Source organism: Trachypithecus francoisi, unplaced genomic scaffold (assembly GCF_009764315.1).
Source record: "Trachypithecus francoisi isolate TF-2019V2 unplaced genomic scaffold, Tfra_2.0 Lachesis_group8, whole genome shotgun sequence".
Classification (NCBI taxonomy): Eukaryota; Metazoa; Chordata; class Mammalia; order Primates; family Cercopithecidae; genus Trachypithecus; species Trachypithecus francoisi.
In genome coordinates, this window is record NW_022681473.1 from 1711370 (window position 1) to 1735715 (window position 24346).

The 24346-nt window shown below is 48.0% G+C and overlaps 1 long non-coding RNA gene across 2 annotated transcripts; it reads right to left on the reverse strand.

The window, feature by feature from the left end:
* Positions 1-801: 801 nt before the first annotated feature.
* LOC117080790 lies at positions 802-24270 on the reverse strand. 2 transcript variants are annotated; one of them, XR_004435956.1, is made up of 4 exons: positions 15099-16241; positions 7703-7831; positions 7178-7330; positions 802-2120 (listed from the first exon to the last, which is right to left on the reverse strand). It is a non-coding gene; the product is annotated as an uncharacterized LOC117080790 (long non-coding RNA). The 2 variants fall into 2 exon arrangements; XR_004435957.1 differs by lacking the exons at positions 802-2120; positions 7178-7330 and adding an exon at positions 23355-24270 and having other exon boundaries at positions 7785-7831; positions 15099-15287.
* Positions 24271-24346: the final 76 nt, after the last annotated feature.

Consider the following 24346-nt stretch of genomic DNA (forward strand, 5'->3'; position numbering starts at 1 on the left):
GCGGCTGTGAGCCACCAATGGCGAAGTCCCAGACACAGCAACCACGCTGGGGTGGCGGTGAAACAGTTGCAAAAGGAAAACTCACGCTACTTACATGACATTTAAACAATATTTTTATATTTTAAAATATCACATGCACCTGGATATAGAGAATACACACTTATGATGAAAGGTCCCAGCCAGCAGAGGGGCCTTTGCTCCACCGCAAAGGAGCTGCACAGAGCACTCAACTCACATGAAGTCATCATGTTGTACTTCTCCTTCTCCTTCTCCTTCTTCTTCTCCTCCTTCTTTTTTTAGATAGGGTCTCACTGTGTTGCCCAGGCTGGAGTGCAGTCACTCACACCCTCACAGCGGACTGCAGCCTCAACCTCCCAGGCTCAGGTGATCCTCCCATTTCAACCTCCTGAGTAGCTGGAACTACAGGTTCACACCACCATGCCTGGCTAACTTTTTTGTTTTTGTTTTTGTTGAGTCGGAGTCTCGTTCTGTCACCAGGCTGGAGTGCAGCGGCGATCTCAGCTCACTGCAACCTCTGACTCCTGGGTTCAAGCGATTCTCCTGCCTCAGTCTCCCAAGTAGCTGGGATTACAGGCGCCCGCCACCACACCCGGCTACTTTTTGTATTTTTAGTAGAGATGGGGTTTCACCGTGTTGGCCAGGATGGTCTCGATCTCCTGACCTCATGATCCGCCCGCCTCGGCCTCCCAAAGTGCTGGGATTACAGGCGTGAGCCACCGCGCCTGGCCCCAACTTCTGTATTTTTTGTAGAGACTCACTATGTTGCCCAGGCTAGTATCAAACTCCTGGACTTAAGCCTCCCAAAGTGCTGGGATTACAGGCTTGAGCTACCATGCCCAGCCATGTTGTTTTTCTTAAGCTAAGTGGGGGCTGGGTAGATGGGGGCTCTTCCTAACTTTATTTACGCCTACTGGCATAGTTTAAATAGTTCCTGATTGTTAACTATAGGGGGAAAGGCATTTGCTAAAAGTCAATTCTTGTTTCTGAAGGCAAAACAACACGAAAGCTCAAGAAACTATAGAAAACTATAAATAAGCACTTCCTTTATCTCCCCTTGCTGTTGGAACACTAAGGCATTCCAGTCCAAGACAGGAACCCAAGAAGGATGCCTGCTTTTACCATTACTATTCGACCCTGGTCTGGAAATGAAGGACAATGCCAGTGATGTGAGGCGGAAATGAGACGTATAACTTCTGGAAAGGAGGAGCCAAAACAGCACATTCCTAGGAGCCCCCAGAGAGTCGGCGGAAGAGCTTTCAGAAAGAATGAGAGAATTCGGGAACGTGGCCAGATGCAAAATACATATTTTAAATCCGTTTTTAAAATTATTTTCCAACAACCACCAGCTAGAAGATAAGGTAGAATTTGAACATTTTTTACTCTAAAAAAACCCAAACAAGAGTATAAAGTACTTAGCGATGGTCCTCTTGAAAAGTGTGTGGAGTCTGTAGCAAGAAAATGACAAACTTGAATGACAAATATAAGAAAAAACTTTTGAAAAAAAAAATGGGTAGGGAGTTTGACTCTTACAAAAAATCATTTCTCTCCAAATCAATGTGTAGGCTTATCAGATTTTCAACCAACATTCTAGTGAGTTTATCTGGGGGTGGGGGTGGGCGGGGGTGGGAGATACTTGGCAAAAAGAAGCTGAAATTCATACAGGAGAAACACAGAGGAACGGCCAAGAACATTTGGAACATCAGAGCAGATTTCAGAAGTGAAGGTGATGTAGCAGATTCGTATTTAGAGCTCCCTGCAGACCAGCAGGCGGACAAAGCGTCTTTGGCCCAGGCCCCGTAACTCTCACAGCAGGCTGAGGAGGTAGATGCTCTTACCCTTGGAGTCTTCCCAGAGAGCAAACCGAAGCTCAGAGGGGGGTGAACAAAATCCCGAAGGTTACACAGCTACAAGGCAGTGCTGTCAACTCTGAGACTGTGACTCCTGACTTCACGACCACACCTTCTGTAGGTCGTAACACGGATCCTCATTCCACAATACCTATCCCGCAATATTATGTGTGCACGGGAACCTCGGGGTGGCAGGGTCAAGGAAGGCTGCGGGGATATTTCATAAAAGAGGTCGAGAAAATGAGGTGTGCACTGGGGCAGTGTGATTTGCTCTCCACATCAAATGCCAAAATACATTCCAGGTGAATTACAGAGGCCATGACATGTGAAAAAAAAAAAAAAAAAAAGTTAAAAATAAAGCCAGAGGCCAGGCGCGGTGGCTCACCCCTGTTATCCAAGCACTTTGGGAGGCTGAGGCGGTTGGATCACCTGAGGTTAGGAGTTCGAGACGTGCCTGGCCAACATGGCAAAACCCTGTCTCTGCTAAAAACATAAAAAAATAACCTGGGCATGGTGGCGGGCGTCTGTAATCCCAATTACTGGGGAGGCTGAGGCAGGAGAATCGCTTGAACCCCGGAGGCGGAGGTTGCAGTGAGCCAAGATCATGCCACTGCACTCCAGCCTGGACAACAGAGCGAGACTCCATCTTGAATACATAAATACATAAGCTAGAGAGATGTGTGGTGCACACTCATCTGCTTTCATGCTGGGGAACAATGTTTCGAGCTTTAGAATAGTGGAAACACGATGGAAGAAAAGGGCACCTCAGCCCATTTCACTACTTCACCACATCAAGTTTCTGTCTACCCAAACATGTCCACCAACATTAAAAGGCAGATTTCCACTCCTGGCTGAGATGGGGTAGCAGGGACTGGATTTATCTTCCTGCCTGAAACGACCAAACAGCAACACAGAACAGACCAAACACACAACACAATGAAACGACCAAACAGCAACACAGAACAGACCAAACACACAACACAATGGCTCTCAAGACCCCACAGGTGGGCGGTGCACAACAGGGCTTCCCGGGCTGGGAACTGGCCTTGGGGGCCTCTCGCTGCCTGTGCACTTTCTGGTGGGTCTCCAAGCTTCAGTGCAGGAAGAGGGAGTTGAGATGGAGGCCACAGAGTCCCTGAGCTGATGAGACAGAGCTGGGGGTCTCCAGGCAGCTGAAGTTCACGAAGCTCAGAGAGCTGCCCAGAGAGAGAAGCTGAGACCCGAGAGTCCCCCTGGAGTATTAGGGACAGAGCCATCAGCACATGCCAGGGGAAACGTCCCAAGACAGGAAAGCACTATCAGAAAGGACTAGAGAGACCAGTGCTGGGCGGTGCCGGGCGCTCGCATGGACCTAGGAATTGTGTCTGCTCCCAGCAGCCACAGCAGAAAACCCTATCACGCACAGCGGTGGGGTGCTCAGAAACAGCTTGCCCCCATGGTGGGGAAGAGTCAGCCCACACTATTCCAGACCTCCCTTACGAACGGTCAAAGTCATACTTGAAAGGATCAAACTGCTTGCAGATAAACAGCTACATTCCAGAACAAAGCTCAGGAATATTTGTGGAAATATAAAAGGATCCAGCTCCCACCCGAGTTAAAGTTTACAATGTCTGCATTCCGATAAAAAATTATCAAAAAGACACAGAAGCAGGAAAGGGTGACCCATAAAAAAGAGGAAATATCCGTCACTCAAAGCCAACTGTGGGACGCTAAAGCTCACCACTAACACCCTACGGCCGCCCCTAAAACAACAACACAAAGAGTTACAGCGAAAACGCCAACGAACAAGATGACGTGATGAATCAAACGTCTCACGAACGCAATGGGAGGCAGAAAAAAGAGTAAAGGGGAGAAAAGAACAGATGCGACAAATAGAAAGCGAGTGACAAGGTGACAGACTCTAACTTAACCATACCAGTAAGCACGTTAAATATCAATGGGCTCAACTCCCCGATTAAGAAGCAGAGGGGCCATGCATGGTGGCTCACTCCTGTAATTCCAGTAGTTTTAGAGGCTGGTAGAGGAGGATCCCCTGAGTCCAGGAGTCCAAGACCAGCCTGGGCAACAGAGGGAGAATGTATCTCTCCAAAAAAAAATTTAGCTGGGCGTGGTGGCCGGTGCCTGTAGTCACAGCTACTTGCGAGGCTGAGGCAGGAGGATCCCTTGAGCCCTGGAGGTCGAGGCTGCCATGAGCTGTGATTGCATCAACACACTCGAGCCTGGGCAACAGTGAGACCCTGTCCGCACACCCCCAACCAGAGGTTGTCTAACTGATAAAATAGCAAAGCCCAACTATGCACTGCCAATAAGAAATATGGTTTAACTGGCCAGGTGTGGTGGCTCACACCTGTAATCCCAGCACTTTGGGAGCCCGCGGGGGTAGGATTGCTTGAGCCCAGGAGGACAAGAACACCCTGGGCAACATTTCTACCAGGATTTGGTAGAAACCCCATCTCTACAAAAAATACAAAAATTAGTGAGGTGTGGTGGCACACGCCTGTAATCCCAGCTACGAGGGAGGCTGAGGCACAAGAATCGTTTGAACCCAGAAGGCGGAGGTTGCAGTGAGCTGAGATCGCGCCACTGCACTCCAGCCTGGGCGACAGAGCAAGACTCGGTCTCAAAAAGAAAAACAAAAGAAGAAAAGTCTCAAATCAACAACCTCGCTCTCAGCTTAAGGAAAACAGAAAAAGAAAAGCAAATTCAATCCAAAGTGGGCAGAAGAAAGGAAATAGTAAACATCAAGTGGAAGCTGATAAAACAGAAAACAATAAATAATAGAACAAAATTGAGAAAAGCAAAACTTGGTTCTTTAAGAATATCAATAATCCTGATAAACCTTTCACCAACTTGATGGGGGAGGGCCGAGGGAAAGGAGGAGAGGGACAGAAATTACCAATATCAGGAACAAGAGAGGTGGCGTGAGTACAGATTCTGCAGAAATTCAAAGAACAAAGAGGCCGGGCACAGTGGCTCATGCCGGTAACCCCAGCACTTTGGGAGGCTGAGGTGGGTGGATCACCTGAGATCAGGAGTTGGAGACTAGCCTGCCCAACATAGTGAGACCCCATCTGTAATAAAAATACAAAAATTAGCCGGGGGTGGTGGTGGGTGCCTGTAATCCCAGCTACTTAGGAGGCTGAGGCAGGAGAATCACTTGAACCTGGGAGGCAGAGGCTGCAGTGAGCCAAGATTGCACCACTGCACTCCAGCCCGGGCGACAAGAGCGAAACTCCGTCTAAAAAAATAAAAATAAAAATAAAAAAAAGAAGAAAATATTGGTGAACAGCTTTATGCCAAATTAATTTGACAAGCTAGACGAAACGGATATGTTTCTTGAAAAACTGAAAATGCCAAAGCTCACACAAGAAGAAACAACTCACCTAAATAACTCTCTCGTAAAGAGAGCAGCAAAAACCCTCCCACAAAGAAAATCCAGGCCCCACATGGCTGCTGACGTGTGAACGAGTCTTTACTCAAGTAAACTCTGTTGAACTATCTAAGGCTTCTCTTTATTTTTATTTATTTATTTATTTTTTGAGACAGGGTCTCCCACTGTGGCCCAGGCGGGGGTGTAGGGGCACGATTTCGGCTCACTGCAGCCTCCGCCTCCCGGGTTCAAGTGATTCTCCCACCTCAGCCTCCCGAGTAGCTGGGATTACAGGCATGTGCCACCATGCATGACTAATTTTTGTTTGTTTATTTATTTATTTATTTAGAGAAGGAGTCTCGCTCTGTTGCCCAGGCTGGAGTACAGGGGTGTTATCTCCGCTCACTGCAACTTCCACCTCCGGGGTTGAAGTGATTCCCATGCCTCAGCCTACCGAGCAGCTGGGATTCCAGATGCCTGCCACCACGCCTGGCTAATTTTTGTATTTTTAGTAGAGACAGAATTTCACCATGTTGGCCAGGCTGGTTTTGAACTCCTGAGCTCAGGCGATCCTCCCGCCTCAGCCTCCCAAAGTGCTGAGATTACAGGCGTGAGCCACTGCGCCCGGCCAAGTTTTCTCTTTAAACAGATGGCATCAGAAGTGGATCTGGCGTAGAGCTTCCAGAGGCCCCCAGAAGCTCTGACTGACCAAAGGAGGACCCACAGGGCCCACTGTGCCCTCTGCTCTCTCAGAGCAGCCGCGGTTCGTGGGAAGTTCTCTCTTGGATTCCAAAGCTTCATGGATGTGTGTTTTGAGCTCTCTGAGTTTGCTTGAGCAAATTTTTTATCTAAACTGGGTTCAGAAGTCGTGACAGAAACTGGACTGGGTCCAGGATGGAATCTGATTTGATCATCCACTGGCTTGGATCCAGTTAGAGGCCCATGTATGTCTGACTGGGTCAGGCAGAAACTAGCTGTAAATGGCAGGACTGCAGGACTGTAAATGGTGCATGCTCCAGCTTTTGGACACTCACAAGGATTTTCGTGTTCTACTCTCTTGGTTTCTTTTTCGTGCACACTAAGGTGGGGAAAAATCATTGCTAAGTTAATTGAGGGGATCTAAGAGCCAAAGCCAAGGTTTAATGTAAAATGGGATCCTTCGTCGCTGAGAAACCGAGCACCTCCTGGCTTGTACGTCCATCCGCGTTAGGTCCCGGACGCAGCAAATGTTTAAAGAAATGGTGGCATCTTACTAACAGTGAATGGAAATTACGGTGGGATGTTCCAGGTGAACACCACTGCACTTTAAGAAGTGCACCTGGCCGGGCGCGGTGGCTCAAGCCTGTAATCCCAGCACTTTGGGAGGCCGAGACGGGCGGATCACGAGGTCAGGAGATCAAGACCATCCTGGCTAACATGGTGAAACCCCGTCTCTACTAAAAAATACAAAAAACTAGCCGGGCGAGGTGGCGGGCGCCTGTAGTCCCAGCTACTCGGAGGCTGAGGCAGGAGAATGGCGTAAACCCAGGAGGCGGAGCTTGCAGTGAGCTGAGATCCGGCCACTGCACTCCAGCCCGGGCGACAGAGCGAGACTTCGTCTCAAAAAAAAAAAAAAGAAGTGCACCTAAACACAAGGCCTCCTAATCAGTCCCATCGGGGACGCTGATTGATATGAAGAAGCTTCTAACATGATTTCAATATTTTTATTCCCTCTTTTAAAAGTGTCTCCACAAAAGGCAAGTAAGTCCTGGCAAGGTGGCCCACGCCTGTAATTCCAGCACTTTGAGAGGCCAAGGTGGGAAGATCGCTGGAGCCCAGGAGTTTGAGACCAGCCTGGGCAACACAGTGAGGCACCCGCCCCCCCAGCCCCCGCCCCATTGCCCTGCCATCTCTACAGAAAAAAAAAAAAAAAAAATTAGCTGGGCACGATAGCACTCACCTGTAGTCCCAGCTGCTTAGGTGGCTGAGGCGGGAGGCAGAGGCTGTGTCAGAGGTGTGTGAACCAGAGCGACTCCATCTTGAACAGGAGCTGGGCACAATGAGGCTGAGACCTAGTGGGCTGCATTCCCAGATGGTCAGGCATTCTAAGTCACTGGATGAGACAGGAGGTCGGCACAAGATACAGGTCGTAAAAGCCCTGCTGATAAAACAGGTTGCAGTAAAGAAGCCGGCTAAAATCTACCAAAACCAAGATGGTGACAAGAGTGATCTCTGGTCGTCCTCACTGCTACACTCCCACCAGTGCCACGATAGTTTACCAACGCCATGGCAACATCAGGAAGTTACCCTATATGGCCTAAAAAGGGGGGCATGAGTAATCCACCCCTTGTTTGGTATATCATCAAGAAATAACCATAAAAATGGGCAACCAGCTGCCCTCGGGGCTGCTTGGTCCCTGCAGTAGCCATTCTTTATTCCTTTATTTTCTTAATACACTTGTATTTGCTTTGCGCTGTGGACTCACCCCGAATTCTTTCTTGCACAGGATCCAAGCAGCCTCTCTTGGGGTCTGGATCAGGACCCTTCTCCTGTAACAACTGCAGTGAGCTGTGATGGCACCACTGCACTCCAGCCTGGGTGACAGAGCAACACCCTGCCAAATAAGATAAAGACAAAATAAGATAATAAATGTAAATTAATTAATTAAGACAAATAAAAAGCTTAAGTGACCAGTTGACAAGAAAAAAAAGAATCTTCTGGGCTTTTGGCCTGGTTACTATCCCGGACAGAAAGCTATCCTAGATGAAGGATTTCTAAAAGGTCTCTCAGATCCAGCAAGCTTACTTCAGATCCATCCACGCGGAGCCCAGGCAGAGGGGAGGCTTTCTCTGCCCTATTCCTTCATGGGCCCCACCCTGTACTCAGTAATTTTAGCTAAGAAATAGTAGTTACAGTTAGAAGGACCACCTACCCATAGGTTGGTATGAAAGTAATTGTGGTTTTTGCAATTACTTTTCAACTAGCCTAATAACTCAAATGCACCTTTCTGACATTCAACTACTATCTTGAAACCATATTGTGCAAGAAATTTACATCTCCACAAGACATTTCCATTTGCAATGTCTGGGAGGGACGTACCTTGGTTTTAAATTTACATAACAAGTCTTACCTTTGTTTAACGTGTTTTTCCTGGCCATCTTGTCTTAACTGGGCCTTGCTTTTTTCTTGATTTGAGCAAATGATGGTACAGTATTTAAGCTGAAAGTCTCAGCTCTGTACTTTTCAGATACACATTTTCTGCCTTGTTTCACCTAAGAGTTATATTTTTTGAAGGCAAATTGTTCCCTAGCTAACAATTGCTTAGTATGATAAAACAAGTAATCAGAAGATTGATCGTCTAAAGGGGGAAAAGAAAAACTATCTGAAAGCTGGCAAATGAAAATTCTTTGTGAAATCTGTAAGATCTGTTTCTATCTGTGTCTGTTACGACTGTATGTCTCTTTGCATTACATGTATCTGATAATATTTAGGAAATAAAGCTGAAACCACCTTTGCACTGTCTCTTTGAGATGGTGAAAGACATCCAACTTAATTGACTCCATCTTGCCTCTTTCTTTTTCTTTTTTTTGAGATGGAGTTTTGCTCTTGTCGCCCAGGATCATGTGTAATGGCGCAAACTTGGCTCACCACAACCTCCACCTCCTGGGCTCAAGGGGGAGGCAGTTCCTGCCTCAGCCTCCCAAGTGGCTGGGATTACAGGCAAGTGCCACCATGCCTGGCTAATTTTGTATTTTTTTACAATTTTGTTTTGTTTTGTTTTTTTACAAAAAGTACAGGCGAGGTTTCACCATATTGGCCAGGCTGGTCTCGAACTCCCGACCTCGTGATCTACCCACCCCGGCCTCCCAAAGTGCTGGGATTTCAGGCGTGAGATTCATGAGCTTAGATTTAAATACTTTGGCATCTTATTTTACATGTATAGAAAATCTAAATGTAGGCTGGGTGCGGTGGCTCACACCTGTAATCTCAGCACTTTGGGAGGCCGAGGGGGATGGATCACCTGCGGTCAGGAGTTCCAGACCAGCCTGGCCAACATGGTGAAACCCCGGCTCTACTAAAAACGACAAGAATTAGCCCGGCATGGTGGCCTGCGTCTGTAATCCCAGCAACTTGGGAGGCTGAGGCAGGAGAATCGCTTCAATCCAGGAGGCAGAGGTTGCAGTTGGCTGAGATCGCACCACTGCACTCCAGCTTGGGTGACAGAGTGAAACTCCATCTCAAAAAAAAAAAAGTAATCCCTGCACTTTGGGAGGCCGAAGCAGGCAGATTACCTGAGGTCAGGAGTTCGAGACGAGCCTGGGCAAAACATAGTGAAACCCCGTCTCTACCAAAAATACAAAAATTACACCTGCACCCCGGCGTGATGGCAGTGCCTGTAATCCCAGCTACTCGGGAGGCTGAGGCAGAAGAATCACTTGAACCCAGGAGGCAGAGGTAGAAGTGAGCTGAGATCAGGTCACTGCACTCCAGCCTGAGTGACAGAATGAGACGCCATCTTAAACAAACAAACAAACAAACAAAACTAAATGTTTTAGATCTGTAAACAAATATTTGAAGTAACATCTTTCTAAAAAAATTATGAGGTGGTTCTCCTCTACAAATACTGATATAAAATAGTTCACAATTATTTCTTAGGGTTTTCACTGGGATTTGGGTTACTGATATAAGTGTAGTTAATATTTGCAATTAAGACTACTATAGATATAAGAAAAACAATGCTGTATACAGACAATATAAAAAAATCAAGATATGCTTTTGGTGAGAAAAGGTATAAAGGCATGAAAAATGTGTGTTTAAAAATCATTCCTTCTAGTTTGAAGCTACTTAAAGCTCATTTCAAACTGAGAGAATAGGCCGGGAGTGGTGGCTCATGCCTGTAATCCCAGCACTTTGGGAGGCCGAGGCAGGTTGGATCACCTGAGGTCAGGAGCTCGAGACCAGCCTGGCCAACATGGGGAAACCCCGTCTCTACTGAAAATACAAAAATTAGCCAGGTGTGGTACTGTTTGCCTGTTTTCTCAGCTACTCGGGAGACTGAGGCAGGAGAATTGCTCGAATCAGGGAGGCAGAGGTTGCGGTGAGCCAGGATTGTGCCATTGCACTCCAGCCTGGGTAACAGAGTAAGACTCTGTCTCAAAAAAAAAAAAAATCAAAAGAATAAAAAGATGCAGGTAAAACAAAAATATAGAAAGTTAAGAAGAAAAATTTTAAAATTATATGTAAGATTCTAAAAGGCTTAGGAAAACCTTATTTAGTCATGAGATGAGTGAGATTGGATGGACTTTTTTTTTTTTTTTGAAACCGAGTCTTGCTCTGTTGCCCGGACTGGAGTGCAAAGGCGCCATCTCAGCTCACTGCAATCTCCGCCTCCCGGGCTCAAGCAATTCTCCTGCCTCAGCCTCCCGAGTGCCTGGATGACAGGCACCCGCCACCATGCCCAGCTAATTTTTTGTATTTTTAGTAGAGACAGGGTTTCACCATGTTGGCCAGGCTGGTCTCGAACTCCTGACCTCATGATCCACCCACCTCAGCCTCCCAAAGCACTGCGATTACAGGCGTGAGCCACCACCCCCGGCCAGATTTATTTGTTTATAAGGTTTTATGAAAATTAGTTTTAGTACTGATAAATATCCTAGTCTAAAAGTAAAATTTGCTTCTCTCTTTTGAACAAGAATTTTTATGTGTATTAGTAAGAGATAGTAATAATGATTGTTAATCTTTTGAGTAAACTGCAAGAGACAGAGAGAGAGAAAAGAGATTCTGTCTCATGCTGTCTTTCTCAGTGTAAAAAACTGAATCCCTTCTCTAACAAAGAATACAGGTTTTTGCTTTTTAAAATCTTAGAAATAACACTTTGGCTAAAAGAATGACAATTCTACAGTCACCTTAAACCTATTTTGCTTGAGTGTTTTAGATCTTTGACATTTTTGACAGGTTTCCCAAAATCACACTTAAATTGTAAAATCAGGTATCTTTTCAACTTCAAACTAATTTTGGGATGCTACCAAGGGCCCCTATAGTATCCAAACAACAGAGTGACAGAAGTATTTGATAAACTAAATTACATGGGAAGCACTGCCAAATAAGAAATGATGTCTAACCTTATTTGAGATATTGTTTATGAATCCCTCATTAACATGTGCTCCAAAATTGTATGGGGTTCCTAAAATTCTGATACATCTTGGTATATGCTGTCACTCATAATTACATTTGAGTAATTATGTTATTCAGTGTGTCACATAATTATGTTGTTATGTTAAGTTATTGTAGGCCACAGAAATAACCAAAATTCCTTGTCAATTCTGTCTTTAACCATGGCCATTTTAAGTCATTTCCATAGTTAATTGCTTTTTTCTGACGTTTCTGAAAACTCTTCACAAGCATGCACAATCCTACAATACTAAGTCTTCTAGGAGGTTCTTCAAAGGATAGAAAGGACCCTGGTAAGCCCCCTCGAATAGGCTTCTGATAACTTTAGTGTAATACCATTTGGACTGGGTAAAAATTCCTGGAACTCTAACGAAAACATCGACTGGTTTATAAAATGGCTAAGCTGGGCAGGACAAAAATTAATTGAATACCAAGAAAATACTTTGCCAGCTTTTCATGCTAAATCAGCCAGTACCCAATTTGAATAAAATCCATAGTCCAAGTCAGATTACCTATGATAACCTTCCAATAAACAGTGCTATACACCTGAGTGGGAGAAACAAAATTGGTATTTAAGAAGATATAAGTCCAGTGTCAAGCATGGACACACGGATAGCCCAGACGGCCACCTGGTTCTTCCTGTGTCCTTAAATCTTCTATTATTAATGCTCTGCATGCCATGACTCATCATGGAAGAGACAAAACAATCCAAATTATATATAATTATAAATATATATATATTATATATATTTTTTATATATACAAATTATATATACATCATATAGACATGTGTTTGGCATGGTGACTGTTGTAAGTTGTTAAAATGGTTTACGACCAATGTTTAGTTTGCCAAACCCATAATCCTGGGAGGACAATCAAAACTTCAATTATACTTCTGCTACTTGATGGGCCATTTAAACATTACTGGAGGGATTTCCTTCCATTGTCATTTTCAATGCCTGTTTTCTGATTATATAGAAGCTTTCCCAGGCAAGAGCAATGATGTTATAGCAGTAGCTAAAAGATTATTAGAAAATTGTTTTTCTCATGGGACGTTCCCTGAGAAATCTCCAGTGACAGAGGTGCTTGTTCCACTGCTCAAGTGGAAAAACTGCTAAATAAGTTGTCGCAGATACGATAATATTAAAAGCAAGGGAACTGAACGAAGCGGGCTGCCTTGGTCAAGGGTGTTGCAGGTAAATGGCCATCGGGTCCATTTCCAGTGGAAATCATAGGTTGACACCTTATGAAATAGTCCCTGGAAGGCCTATATAGAACCTCATGTATCTTCCACTCCTCATCTCTGATATGACTAAAGGCTTCAAGGCCTTAATGCATTATGCCTGAGTATATTTTCACCAGGTACAGAAAGCTTTTCATGGTACACTGAGGACTCTACTAAGCCCTTCACAATCTAAAACTCAGACATTTGGTTTTCTGAGAATATCACAGGAAGTCTGCCCTTGCCACCACCCACACTGCAGTGACACTTTAGGACTTTGAACCCTGGGTTCATTATCTCACAGCTCAAGAGGGCACCGCCAGACTCTAGGAACTGCAGCCCCATCGGAGATTTTAAGGTAAAACTAATCAGGGAATTCTCTGCCCAGAAGCAGATGGCATCGCAGATGTGAACAGCTTTTCCCCAAGAACTTATCTTGAGACTGTTAATGCCTCTGAACAATAGAACTAAAAAGGGATCTCTTATGTGTGCTCGTGGGGTATACTTTTATTTGTGGAGGATTTTGCAGCCAATCCTACATGTGGCCAACCTTTTGCCTTGACAGTTGGAAGATGAAGGGTCAATGTAGGTGGAAAAAAAAATTTTTTTTTTGAGACAGAGTCTCACTCTGTTGCCCAGGCTGGAGTGCAGTGGTGTGATCTCAGCTCACAGCAACCTCTGCCTCCCGGACTGAAGCAATTTTCTTGCCTCAGCCTCCCGAGTAGCCGGGATTACAGGCACCCACCATCACGCCCAGCTAATTTTTGTGTTTTTAGTAGAGACAGGGTTTCACCATGTTGGCCAGGCTGGTCTCGAACTCCTGACCTCAAGTGTCCACCTCGGCCTCCCAAAGTGCTGGGATTCCAGGCATGAGCTCCTGTGCCCAGCCTGGGTGAAAAATGTTAATGGTGCCTTTGTTGCTTTATAATCAGTCACAAACATCGGTCCGTTCCTCTACATCACAGCTTAAAGAGAACTTTGGCAAGAGCTTCAATCTTCTAGATGGGCATCATTTCTGAGGCCTCTTTTTCCACAGTTTGGAGTAAACGAGGCAAAGATTTAAAATGTATCCCTCTGCCGGGCATGGTGGCTCACGCCTGTAATCCCAGCACTTTGGGAGGCCGAGGCGGGCATATCACGAGGTTCAAGAGATCAAGACCATCCTGGCTAACATGGCAAAACCCTATCTCTACTAAAAATATAAAAAATAAGCTGGGTGTGATGGTGGGTACCTGTAATCCCAACTACTCGGGAGGCTGAGGCAGGAGTATCACCCAGGGGGTGGAGGCTGAGGCAGGAGAATCACCCAGGAGGTGGAGGTTGCAGTGAGCCGAGATCATGCCACTGCACTCCAGCCAACGGAGCGAGACTCCTTCTCAAAAAAAACAAAAATAAATAAAAAGTATCCCTCGTAATTGGCTCTAGAACAGATTCTACTCCAAAGGCTATGGTTATACAACAGTCCTTAAATTCTCTTGCTAAAGGCGTGTGAGATGATAGACTTGCTCTGGATTCCTTACCAGCTAAACAGAGGAGTATCTGTGCCATCGCTGACACTTTCTGTTGCACATGGAGGAATGTATCGGGTATTAGAAAGGTTCGGTTGTGGGGGATTAACAAACAGGCTGCTTGTTTGAAATGAGTAGACTCTTTATCTAGCTCACTCTCTGATCTGTTTGATTTTCGTTGGTTTGGTTCACAGGACCCCACCTAAGAAGCATGCTCCAAATTCTTGGTATTAAATATGATCTTCCTAACAGTCATAATACTCGTCTACCTGGTGCTCTGTATTCTCTCAGAAGTTTCACATGTTTGCACGTGGCCATCTGTAGGATGTTAAATGGTGTCTCTTTGACTGGAGCAACAAGAACTCAAAGAAACACATGGCCATGAGGACATCGTAACCCACGAATGACATGCTGTGACCAGAAGCCCAAAGTGGCGGTAACTGAGGGGGGTGCGAAGGCCCCAGGCTTGGCTACACTTTCCACTAAATGAGAACCTGACCAAAGGCAGGGAATTTTTAAACAACATTATAAGAAGCCATTGTTTTGAACTGAGCTCCTGCAAGAGGCCCCAACAGATCAGACCAAACCCAGATGGAGTCACGCAAGCTAAATGTGACACCATCAGACTGAAGCTTTACGGAAGCAGATGGGTCCTAAGGCAGACCAGGGTTTGTTTTTCTGAGCACACGAAATTCCAGCACAAGGAGGTTCCTCTCTATTCCTTACAAAAAATATAACCCTAGGTCCTCGTTCCCACTTACGAAACCCATTGTTCTGCTATTTCCCAGCGGGACTTGGGACCAAATACCTACATTTACGATGGCGACAGGGACGTCAACGTCTAAAGGGGGAAATCGTTAAATTAATTTTGGCGTAAAGCTGCCTCCTGACATAGTTTACGTTCCGCCTTCTCCATCCACCATGAACTGAAACCTAACTGGAGATGTAAACAGACTGAAACCCGCCCTTGTGCCACTCACCGGGTTTCCGCGCATCGAGGGTGCCGGCCATTCAAACCGTGTTCAGATAAGGCAAGCGTCGAGCTGCAGCCCCTGCGGTGGTATCTGGGCTTAGCTTCCGTTTTCTGTATCTCCTTTCCTGTTTCTGGCCACCAATCTTCAGCCATGCAGCAGTACCGGAGCCTCTCAGAACCTATTTGGGTCTGGGGGCTGCCCAATTAGCGAGGGGTTCTTTGCTTAATTGAACTCTGTTAAGTTTAATTTGTCCAAGGTTTTTCTTTTAATGGTACAGAAAAGCATTTGAAAAATCTCACATCGGTTACCGATTTTTTTAAAAAACACCACTCAGTAAATTAGGAATAGAGGGAACTTCCCCAACCTAATACAGGATTATCTATGAAAACCCCACAACCAATGGTGGAAGACTGAACATCGTCTCACCAAGAACAGAAAGGAGGCTGGGATGTCTGCCTTCATCACCTCCACCCAACACTGACCTGGAGGTTCCTGCTTGTGCAATTAGGCCCCTAAAAAGAAATAAAAGCCATACAGACGAGAAAGGAAAAAGAAAACAATCTTATCTACAGATAACGTGACCATCTAACCCGATAGAATAAAAAACAAAAAGAAAGCTACAAGAATTACTAAGTGAGATTAATAAGGTTAATAGAATAACAAGACTGATATACAAAGTCCATTGTGTTTCTATAAAATGGTAATCAACGATCAGATATTGACAGTAGAAAATACCACTTCCTAACTGTATAAAAATAGACAGCACGTAGAGGTCCATCAGACAAAAGATGTGAAAGACCCCCAAATTGAAAGAGTAAAACATTCTTGAAAGAAGTTGAAGAAGACCTGAATAAATAGGGACATCCAGGGTTTGTGGATTAGTAAGTTCAATACTGTTAAGATGTCAACTCTCCCTACATTTGTATAAATGAACAGGTCCATTCTAAAATGCATATGGAAAAGCAGAGGAGGTAGAAGAGCTCAAACAATCTGGAAAAAGAACACAACTGAAGAGCTAACATTCTAAGAATTCATATTAAGACCAGAGTAATCAAAACTGAATGATACTGGTGTAAAAATACTCAAATAGATCCAAAAGAAAATGGTCCAGAAATAAGCTTACACATACATACTGATGACTTTTTTTCAGGCAGGGTCTCGCTCTGCTGCCCAGGCTGGAGTGCAGTGGTGCAATCTCTGCTCACTGTAGCCTCAAATTCCCAAGCTCTAGGGATCCTCCCACCTCAGCCTCCCAAGTAGCTGGGACCACAGGCACCCACTACCATACGCAGTTCAGACTTTTGACAAAGGTACAAAGGCGACTTGGTGCACACTTGTAGCTTCTTCAAGAAAGCATGCTGCAGCAATCTCATATTCAGGAACAACTGGATCTCCACGTGCAAAAAGAAAAGAAGAATTTGCATTCATACCTCATACTATACACAAACATGAACTCAAAAAGGATCGTGGGTCTCAATGCAAAGCTGGAACCATAAAAACACAGGAGAAAATGTTTATGACTCTGGATAAGGCAAACATTTCTCAGACATGATACCAAAAGCACAATTCCTAAAAGATCAAATTGACAAACTGAAATTCATCAAAAATGTTTAAAATTTGCTCTTCAGATGGTTAACAGTGAGAAGACAAGCCACCAACCAGGAGAAAACTCTTTGCAAATCTATTTCATCAAGGACCGATTCAGAATATAGATAAAGAACTGTCATGGTGGCTCACACCTGTAATCCCAACACTCTGGGAGGCCAAGGCGGGTGGATCACTTGAGGTCAGGAGTTTGAGACCAGCCGGACCAACATGGTGAAACCCCATCTCCACTAAAAATACAAAAATTAGCCAGGTGTGGTGGCAAATGCCTGTAATCCCAACTACTCGGGAGTCTGAGGCAGGAGAATTGCTTGAACCCGGGAGGCAGATGTTGCAGTGAGCCAAGATGGTGCCACTGCACTCCAGCCTGGACAACAAGAGCAAAACTAAAAAAAAAAAAAAAAAAAAAAGAAAGAAAGAAAGAAGAAAGACAGACCTCTCAGACTTAACAATAGGAAAACAAATAACCCACTTTTACAGCAACAGTCAAAGGATCTGCACAGATGCTTCCCCCAACAAGATATATCAGTGGTGAAGTAGCATGTGCAAAGCTGCACAGCGCCGTTGGTCCTTGGAGGCACGCAAGCCAAAATCACAGACCGCACCCTACACGTCTAAGAAGGGCCAAAGTCAGCGAGATGAACCACTCCAACTGCAACATGAAATGAGAGCTAGGCCATTTCTGAACAAGTTTCACACACACCTCCCACGGCATCTAGTCATTTTATTTCTAGGTCTCTCCCCAAGAGCAAAGGAAATGTATGTCCTTTTGAAAATCTGCGTGTGAATGCCAATGGCCACATTACTTTCCATTGTTCAAAACTGGAAACCACCCTGATGCCCACCAAGAGATGAACAGATGAGCGGGGTGGGGTGTGCCCATGCTGCGGCAATAAAAATGAGTGTTTACAACAGACACAGCAGCAAGCATGGATCTCAGAATAGTTACGCTATGTGACAGAAGTCAGACAAGGAGTGCGTGCGTGCCGCAGGATGTCATTTATGTAACTCTGTAAAAAAGCACAAACACTTGGGTGCAGGGCTCATGCCCGTAATCCCAGCACTCTGGGAGGTGGAGGTAGGAGGGTCACTTGAGCCCAAGAGTTTGAAGCCAGCCTGGGCAACATAGCAATACCTTGTCTCTACAAAAAAAAAATAAAAAACTTAGCCAGGTGTGGTGGTGTGCACCTGCGGTCCCAGCTACTCGGCGAGCTGAGGCAGGAGGATCCGTTGAGCCCAGGAGGTTGAGGCTGCAAGGAGCTCTCATTGCACCACTGCACTTCCACATTCCAGCCTGGGAAACAGAGACCCTGTCTCAAACACACACACACACACACACACACACACACACACACACACACACAAGCAGAAACCAGAAACCAACCAGGACACCGGTTGCTCAGGACTGGGAGGTCCAGGGTGGGAAGGAGAGTCACACAGGGCACTGGGACAATTTTGGGGCAATGGGTGCGTTTGTCTCCTGATGGGGTTGGCTTCATGGCTCTCTTTGTAGATTAAGACGGAAGGAATTGTACAGTTTAAACATGGCAATGACTGCGTGTCAATGACACTCCCAACGAAGATGTTTTTAAAAAGTAAAAGGCAAATGACAAAACTGGGAAAATACTTGGAATCAAGTATGACAGAGAAGGAGTAAGGTCATTCATACATTAAAGGCACTTGGAAAAACACGTAAGGAAAACATTCCCACCCTAACTAATTTGCTCAGGCTGCCGTAACAAAGCACCAAGTCCAGGGAGCTTAAATGACAGACATTTGTGCTCTCACAGTCCTGGAGGCTGGAGTCTGAGATCAAGGTAGAGCTGGTTCCTCTTGAGGCCTCTCTCCTGGGCTTGCAGATACCACCATCTCCCTGTGTCCCCAACGGGGCTAGCCCTCTGTGCATGTCTGTGTCCTCATCTCCTCTACTTATAAGGACACCAGTCCTGTTGGATTAAGACCCACCCATAGGACCCCATTTAATTTAATTATGTCTTTAAAGACTCCATCTGCAAAAACAGTCACATCCTGAAGTAATGGGGACTAAGGCTTCAACATACGATATATATATATACACACATACACAGACACACACACACACACACACATATATATTTTGAGATGGATTTTGCTCTGTCGCCCAGGCTGGAGTGCAGTGGCATGATCTTGGCTCACTACACCCTCCACCTCCCAGGTTCAAGTGATTCTCCTGCCTCAGCCTCCCTCGTAGCTGGGACTACAGATGCCCGCCACCACGCCCGGCTAATTTTTGTATTTTTAGTAGAGACGGGGTTTCACCCTGTTGGCCAGGCTGATCAACCCCTGACTTCAGGTGATTGATCCGTCCGCCTCGGCCTCTCGAAGTGCTGGGATTATAGGCATGAGCCACAGGGACCAGCCTCAAGGTAAGAATTTTAAGGGGGACACCATTCAGCCTGTAGAAAAAATGAGCGACAGCACCAGCCAAGCCTTGGGGTCAGAAATACGAGCAACCGACATGCACACGCCACTACCCCTGGCTCACTTGTCTACTTTTTGTAGACACAGGGTCTCACCATGTCGCCCAGACCGGACTTAAACTCCTGGGCTCAATGATCCACCTGCCTTGGCCTCCCAAGGTGTCAGGATTACAGGTGTGAGCCACCGTGCCAGGCCGAGGCTGCAGTTTTCAATGAGGTGGTGAATGAGGACTCCCTGGGAAGAGAGCGTGGCAAGTGTCAGGGGTTGGGAGGAGAGGGTCAGCACATGCCCAGGCCCTGAGGCCTGGGAATCCCAAGGACTACAGGGGCACAAAAAGGCCATGTGGACCCTCAAAGGCCCCCAACCACGCCATGTGAGGGGTTGACTACCTCTGCCACCCCCTCTTTGTGGCACCTGAGAGCAGGGTTCCTAGGAGGGTAAGAATGGTGGGGGAACTGGGATTAAGAAGGGGCTCCTAGAATGGGGGTACTGTTGAGCCCTAGGCCACCAGGAGCAGGTGCTGGGCAGGGGCTCTGCTGCTGCAGCAAAGGGGCCAGGTTGCCTGGGATGGTGGGAGGGAGCTAGGGAGAGAGGAGGGAGGGGAAGGAGCAGGAGGGGTCGATGGGGAGACAAGAAGTCTCCAATGGCAGCTGATTCTGAAGGGCTTCGTGAGGGAAGCACCAGCACACCCCCACCTGCTGTCCTGGTCCTGCCCAAACGCAGCCTCCCACATGGGTGGGGGGCCTTCTCTTCTGGTTGGGAGAAATGCCAGGTGGCCACGTGTGTGGCTGGTGATCGCAGGCTGGTGCTGCAAGGAGCTTTGAGGCTGCAAGGAGCTCTCGTTGTGTCACTGCACTTCCATACTCCAGCCTGGGAAACAGAGTGAGACCCTGTCTCAAAACATACACACACACATACACACACACACACAAAGCAGAAACGGGCCGGGTGGGGTGGCTCACGCCTGTAATCCCAGCACTTTGGGAGGCCGAGGCAGGCGGATCACAAGGTCAGGAGATCGACACCATCCTGGCTAACACAGTGAAAACCTGTCTTTATCAAAAACATAAAAAAATTAGCTGGGCGTGGTGGCGGGCGCCTGTAGTCTCAGCTACTCAGGAGGCTGAGGCAGGAGAATGGCGTGAACCCAGGAGGCGGAGCTTACAGTGAGCCGAGATTGCGCCACTGCACTCCAGCCTGGGCACAAGAGCGAAACTGTGTCTTAAAACAAAACCAAACAAAACCAAAAAAAAGCAAGGGGGTTGCCATTCTTCCTAACCTTTGAAAACCTGCATTTGAACATGGTGGCTCACCAGTTTGCGCTTATACTGATTTCACTACAAGTGTTTGCACTTTTTTTGTGCATTTATTGGCTGGACGAATGAATGAGTCTATGAATGAATGAGTGAGTGTATGTGTGAACAGCCCCTCCCCCACCCTCTGTATGAATGAATGAATGAGTGTATGTGTGAACGGCCCCTCCCCCACCCTCTGCATGAATGAATGAATGAGTGTATGTGTGAACGGCCCCTCCCCCACCCTCTGCATGAATGAATGAATGAGTGTATGTGTGAACGGCCCCTCCCCCCACCTTCTGACCTGATTCTCATCTGCAGGCTGAAGGTGCTTTCCCAGCTGAACTTGTCCGTCCATTCCCTTAAAATCCTTCAGGGCCCCTCACTGTAAAAATGCCCCAGCTCCCCCAGCCTGACTCACAAAGCTCAGCCTAGGGGCTGCCCTTGCAGCGGGGCTCCTGGCTCAGGTCTAGCAGGTGGACACAGAAAAGCGTGTCCCGACACACCTATGAGAATGGTCCAGACCCAGAACACTGACAACATCACACGTGGGTGACGTGGAGGAGCAGGAAGCACCATCACTGCGGTAGGAACGCCAAACGGTGTGGCCACTTTGGAAAGTCGCGGGGCAGTTTCTTACAAAACCAAACGTCCTCCTACCATACAACCAGCAATGGCCCTCCTGGGTGTCTGCAAATGAACTGAAAACTTGTGTCCACCCTAAAACCTGCACACACGTTTACAGAGGCTTTATTCATGACTGCCGAGACTTGGAAGGAAGCAAGAAGTCCTTCCACAGGCAAATGGATACACCGAGGTAAATCCAGACAATGGAACAGTATCCGGCCCGAGAAGAATGCACTATGAAACCATGAAAAGACCCAGAGGAGCCCTAGCTGCATCTCACTCATGGAAAGAAGCCAATCTCAAAAGGCTACGTGCTGTATGATTCCAATGACACCACAGCCTGGAAAGGGCAAAGCCAAGGTGGCAGTGGAAAGACCCACGGCTGCCAGGGGCTGGGGGAGGAAGGAAGGCACAGGCGGGGCAGAGGCGGCTTTTCAGGCAGTGACGCTTCTGTTTGACACCATAATGGTGGCTAAAGGACATTTTGCAAGGATGAACCCTGGGGTAAACTCTGGACTTAATAGTAATGTATCAATATTGGTTTATCAATTGGAACAGATCGCACCACATGATGCAAGACGTTAATAACAGAGGGGGACTCAGGGAGAGGGGGTCTGTGGGAACTCTGCATACTCCCTGAGCAATTTTTCTGTAAGCCCAAAGTTGCTCTAAAAGATAAGGTCTACTTAAAAAGGACCAATTATTGGGCCAGGTGCAGTGGCTCACGCCTGTAATCCCAGCACTCTGGGAGGCCGAGGCGGGCGGATCACCTGAGGTCAGGAGTTTGAGAATACCCTGGCCAACATGGTGAAACCCCACCCTTACTAAAAATACAAAATTAATTGGGCTTAGGGGCCCGCACCTGTAATCCCACCTACTCTGGAGGCAGAGGAATTGCTTGAACCTGGGAGGTAGAGGCTGCAGTGAGCCGAGACTGTGCCACTGCACTCAGCCTGGGCGACACAGTGACTCTGTCTCAAAAAATAAAAAATAAAATAAAATAAAATAAAATAAGGGCCGGGTGTGATGGCTCACGCCTATAATCCCAGCACTTTGGGAGGCCGGAGCAGGCGGATCATGAGGTCAGGAGATCAAGACCATCCTGGCCAACATGGTGAAACCCTGTCTCTACTAAAAATACAAAAATTAGCTGGGTGTGGTGGTGCATGCCTGTAGTCCCAGCTACTCAGGAGGCTGAGGCAGAAGAATTGCTTGAACCCGGGAGGCAAAGGTTGCAGTGAGCTGAGATTGCACCACTGCACTCCAGTCTGGCCACGGAGCGAGACTCCGTCTCAAATAAATAAATAAACAATGACAATTTATTAGTTGTTCAGATAAACATCTGAACTTCAGATTTAACTGGGCCTGTATTTATCCGGCAGCCTCAACCCCGTGCAGATCACTGATCTCAGGAGGGGCAGGCAGAGCGGAAGTCACCCCGGCATCTGCGTTCAACGGCAGGTGGGAAGGAGGAAGAGGAGGTCCCCACTGGCTCCCCAGGCATCTCAGAGACGCTCCATACTCAGCATGCCTTCCGGAGGATCCCATTAGCAGATGATCAGAGAAGCAGGGTTGGAAGGAGTGGTGAAAGGATGGACGGAGTGGAGTGGTGCTCCATGGAGACCCTATCCCTGCCCCTCCCTGAGGAAGGACCTCAGCTCCCAGCTCGACTCCCGCCCTCCAGGAGCCCCAGTGATCTGAGCAGCACCCACCCCCGACACGCAGCTCGGCCTCCAGTCACTCTCCTCTCCACATCAGCCACCCACAACTTTGAACCCAATTTCCAGCAGCCACATATCTCTAAGCACACTGCACAATGTGGCTGCCAAAAAAGGCAGCATTGCATGAAAATCAAAGGAAGCCTGAGGACCCCTGGCCCCAGGACGCCCCATTCTCCAGCTCCATTCCTGTCCCTACCCCCCTGCGGTCTGCTCCTTGGGCCTGGCCAAGGGCACCTGCTGCTGGGCAAAGGCCTGTCTGGTCACCAGCCTCCTGGGACCCTACCACTGGCAGCCTGGAGCTTCTCCACCCCACACAGGCCTGGACAACAGTGGGGACAGCTGCCACCACCTTCCCTGCCCACTCTGTCCCACTTCTCACTCCATCCTGCTTCAATGCCTTCATGCTAGATAGACCCCCTGGAGTCATTTCCACTCAAACCCACCCATCAGGCGGACTCCAGCCCCTACCCGGCTCAGGCCCTCGGAGGGGCACAGCGCCCTCTCCTCCTCCAGTTTCCATCAACCCAAATGCCCTCCCGCAGCCCTGTCCTCACCTGCAGGCCTGGGCCCTCTGCCCCCAGCAGCAGCCAGGACCCATGGCCCCGCTTCTCAGGGTCCCCAACACCCCTGCCTCTTGCACTTAGGGTGCTGTTGGGTGCAGGAACAAGCCAGGCTTGGGGGTGGGGGGACACGGGCAGTTAAACAGATTGAGAAGTGGCCTGAGAAAGAGATCAAGTGGCCTGAATCCAGCCACCAGGCAGAGGAAACCACGGGAGGAGGGAGAGGCCTGGGGACAGGGGAGGGAGGCTGCCGCCCTACCCTGAAAGGTCCCAGCAGCCCTCCTGGCCAGCAGTACCCAAGGAGAGGAGTGAGAACTGGGCCCTGGACGGGGGTCCCTGTAGAGAGGGCCTTGCCAGAGGCTGGAGGGGGCTGGCCAGAAGGGTGGAGAGGGCGTGGGCAAATGGCAAGGCCTGGAGAGGTCCGTGGCCCTCTTGGAGGAGGCGTGGTGGGAGCACCGGGGATGGAGAGTGTGGCCGGTGTGGGGGTCGCCAACCGGGCTCGCCAGAAGGGCGAGGGGAGGGGCCCTGGGGTTCCGGACGCGGGGGGGAAAACAGCCAGATGGAGAGAGGGGCTTCAGACCCCAGACCCGGGGACCCGCCCTCCCCAGCACTACAGCCCCAGGTCTCCACTTCCAGCCCCCGGGGGCAGCTGCAAGGGCAGCGGTGCGGGCCTTGTAGCCTGGAGTTGCCAAAGGGCAGGGGCACGGGTGTGGGGGTCGTGCAGGCCCGAGTGCTGGGAGGTAGGGCAGACAGGCCCAAAAGAGTACGACGGCGGCGAGAGGCCTCTGGGGCTGGGGAGGGTGCGGGCGTGGGCGGGGCGCGAACAGCAGGGGCGCGGGCCCCGGCTTCAGGCTGTGGGGGCGGAAGTGCGGGGCGGGACTGCTGCGGTCCTGCGTCCTGCGGAGCCTGCGGCGCGGGGAGTGGGGGTCGGGGCAGGGTGGAACGTGGGGTGCGGGACAGGCGCGGGGAGGAGAGGTGGAAGAAGC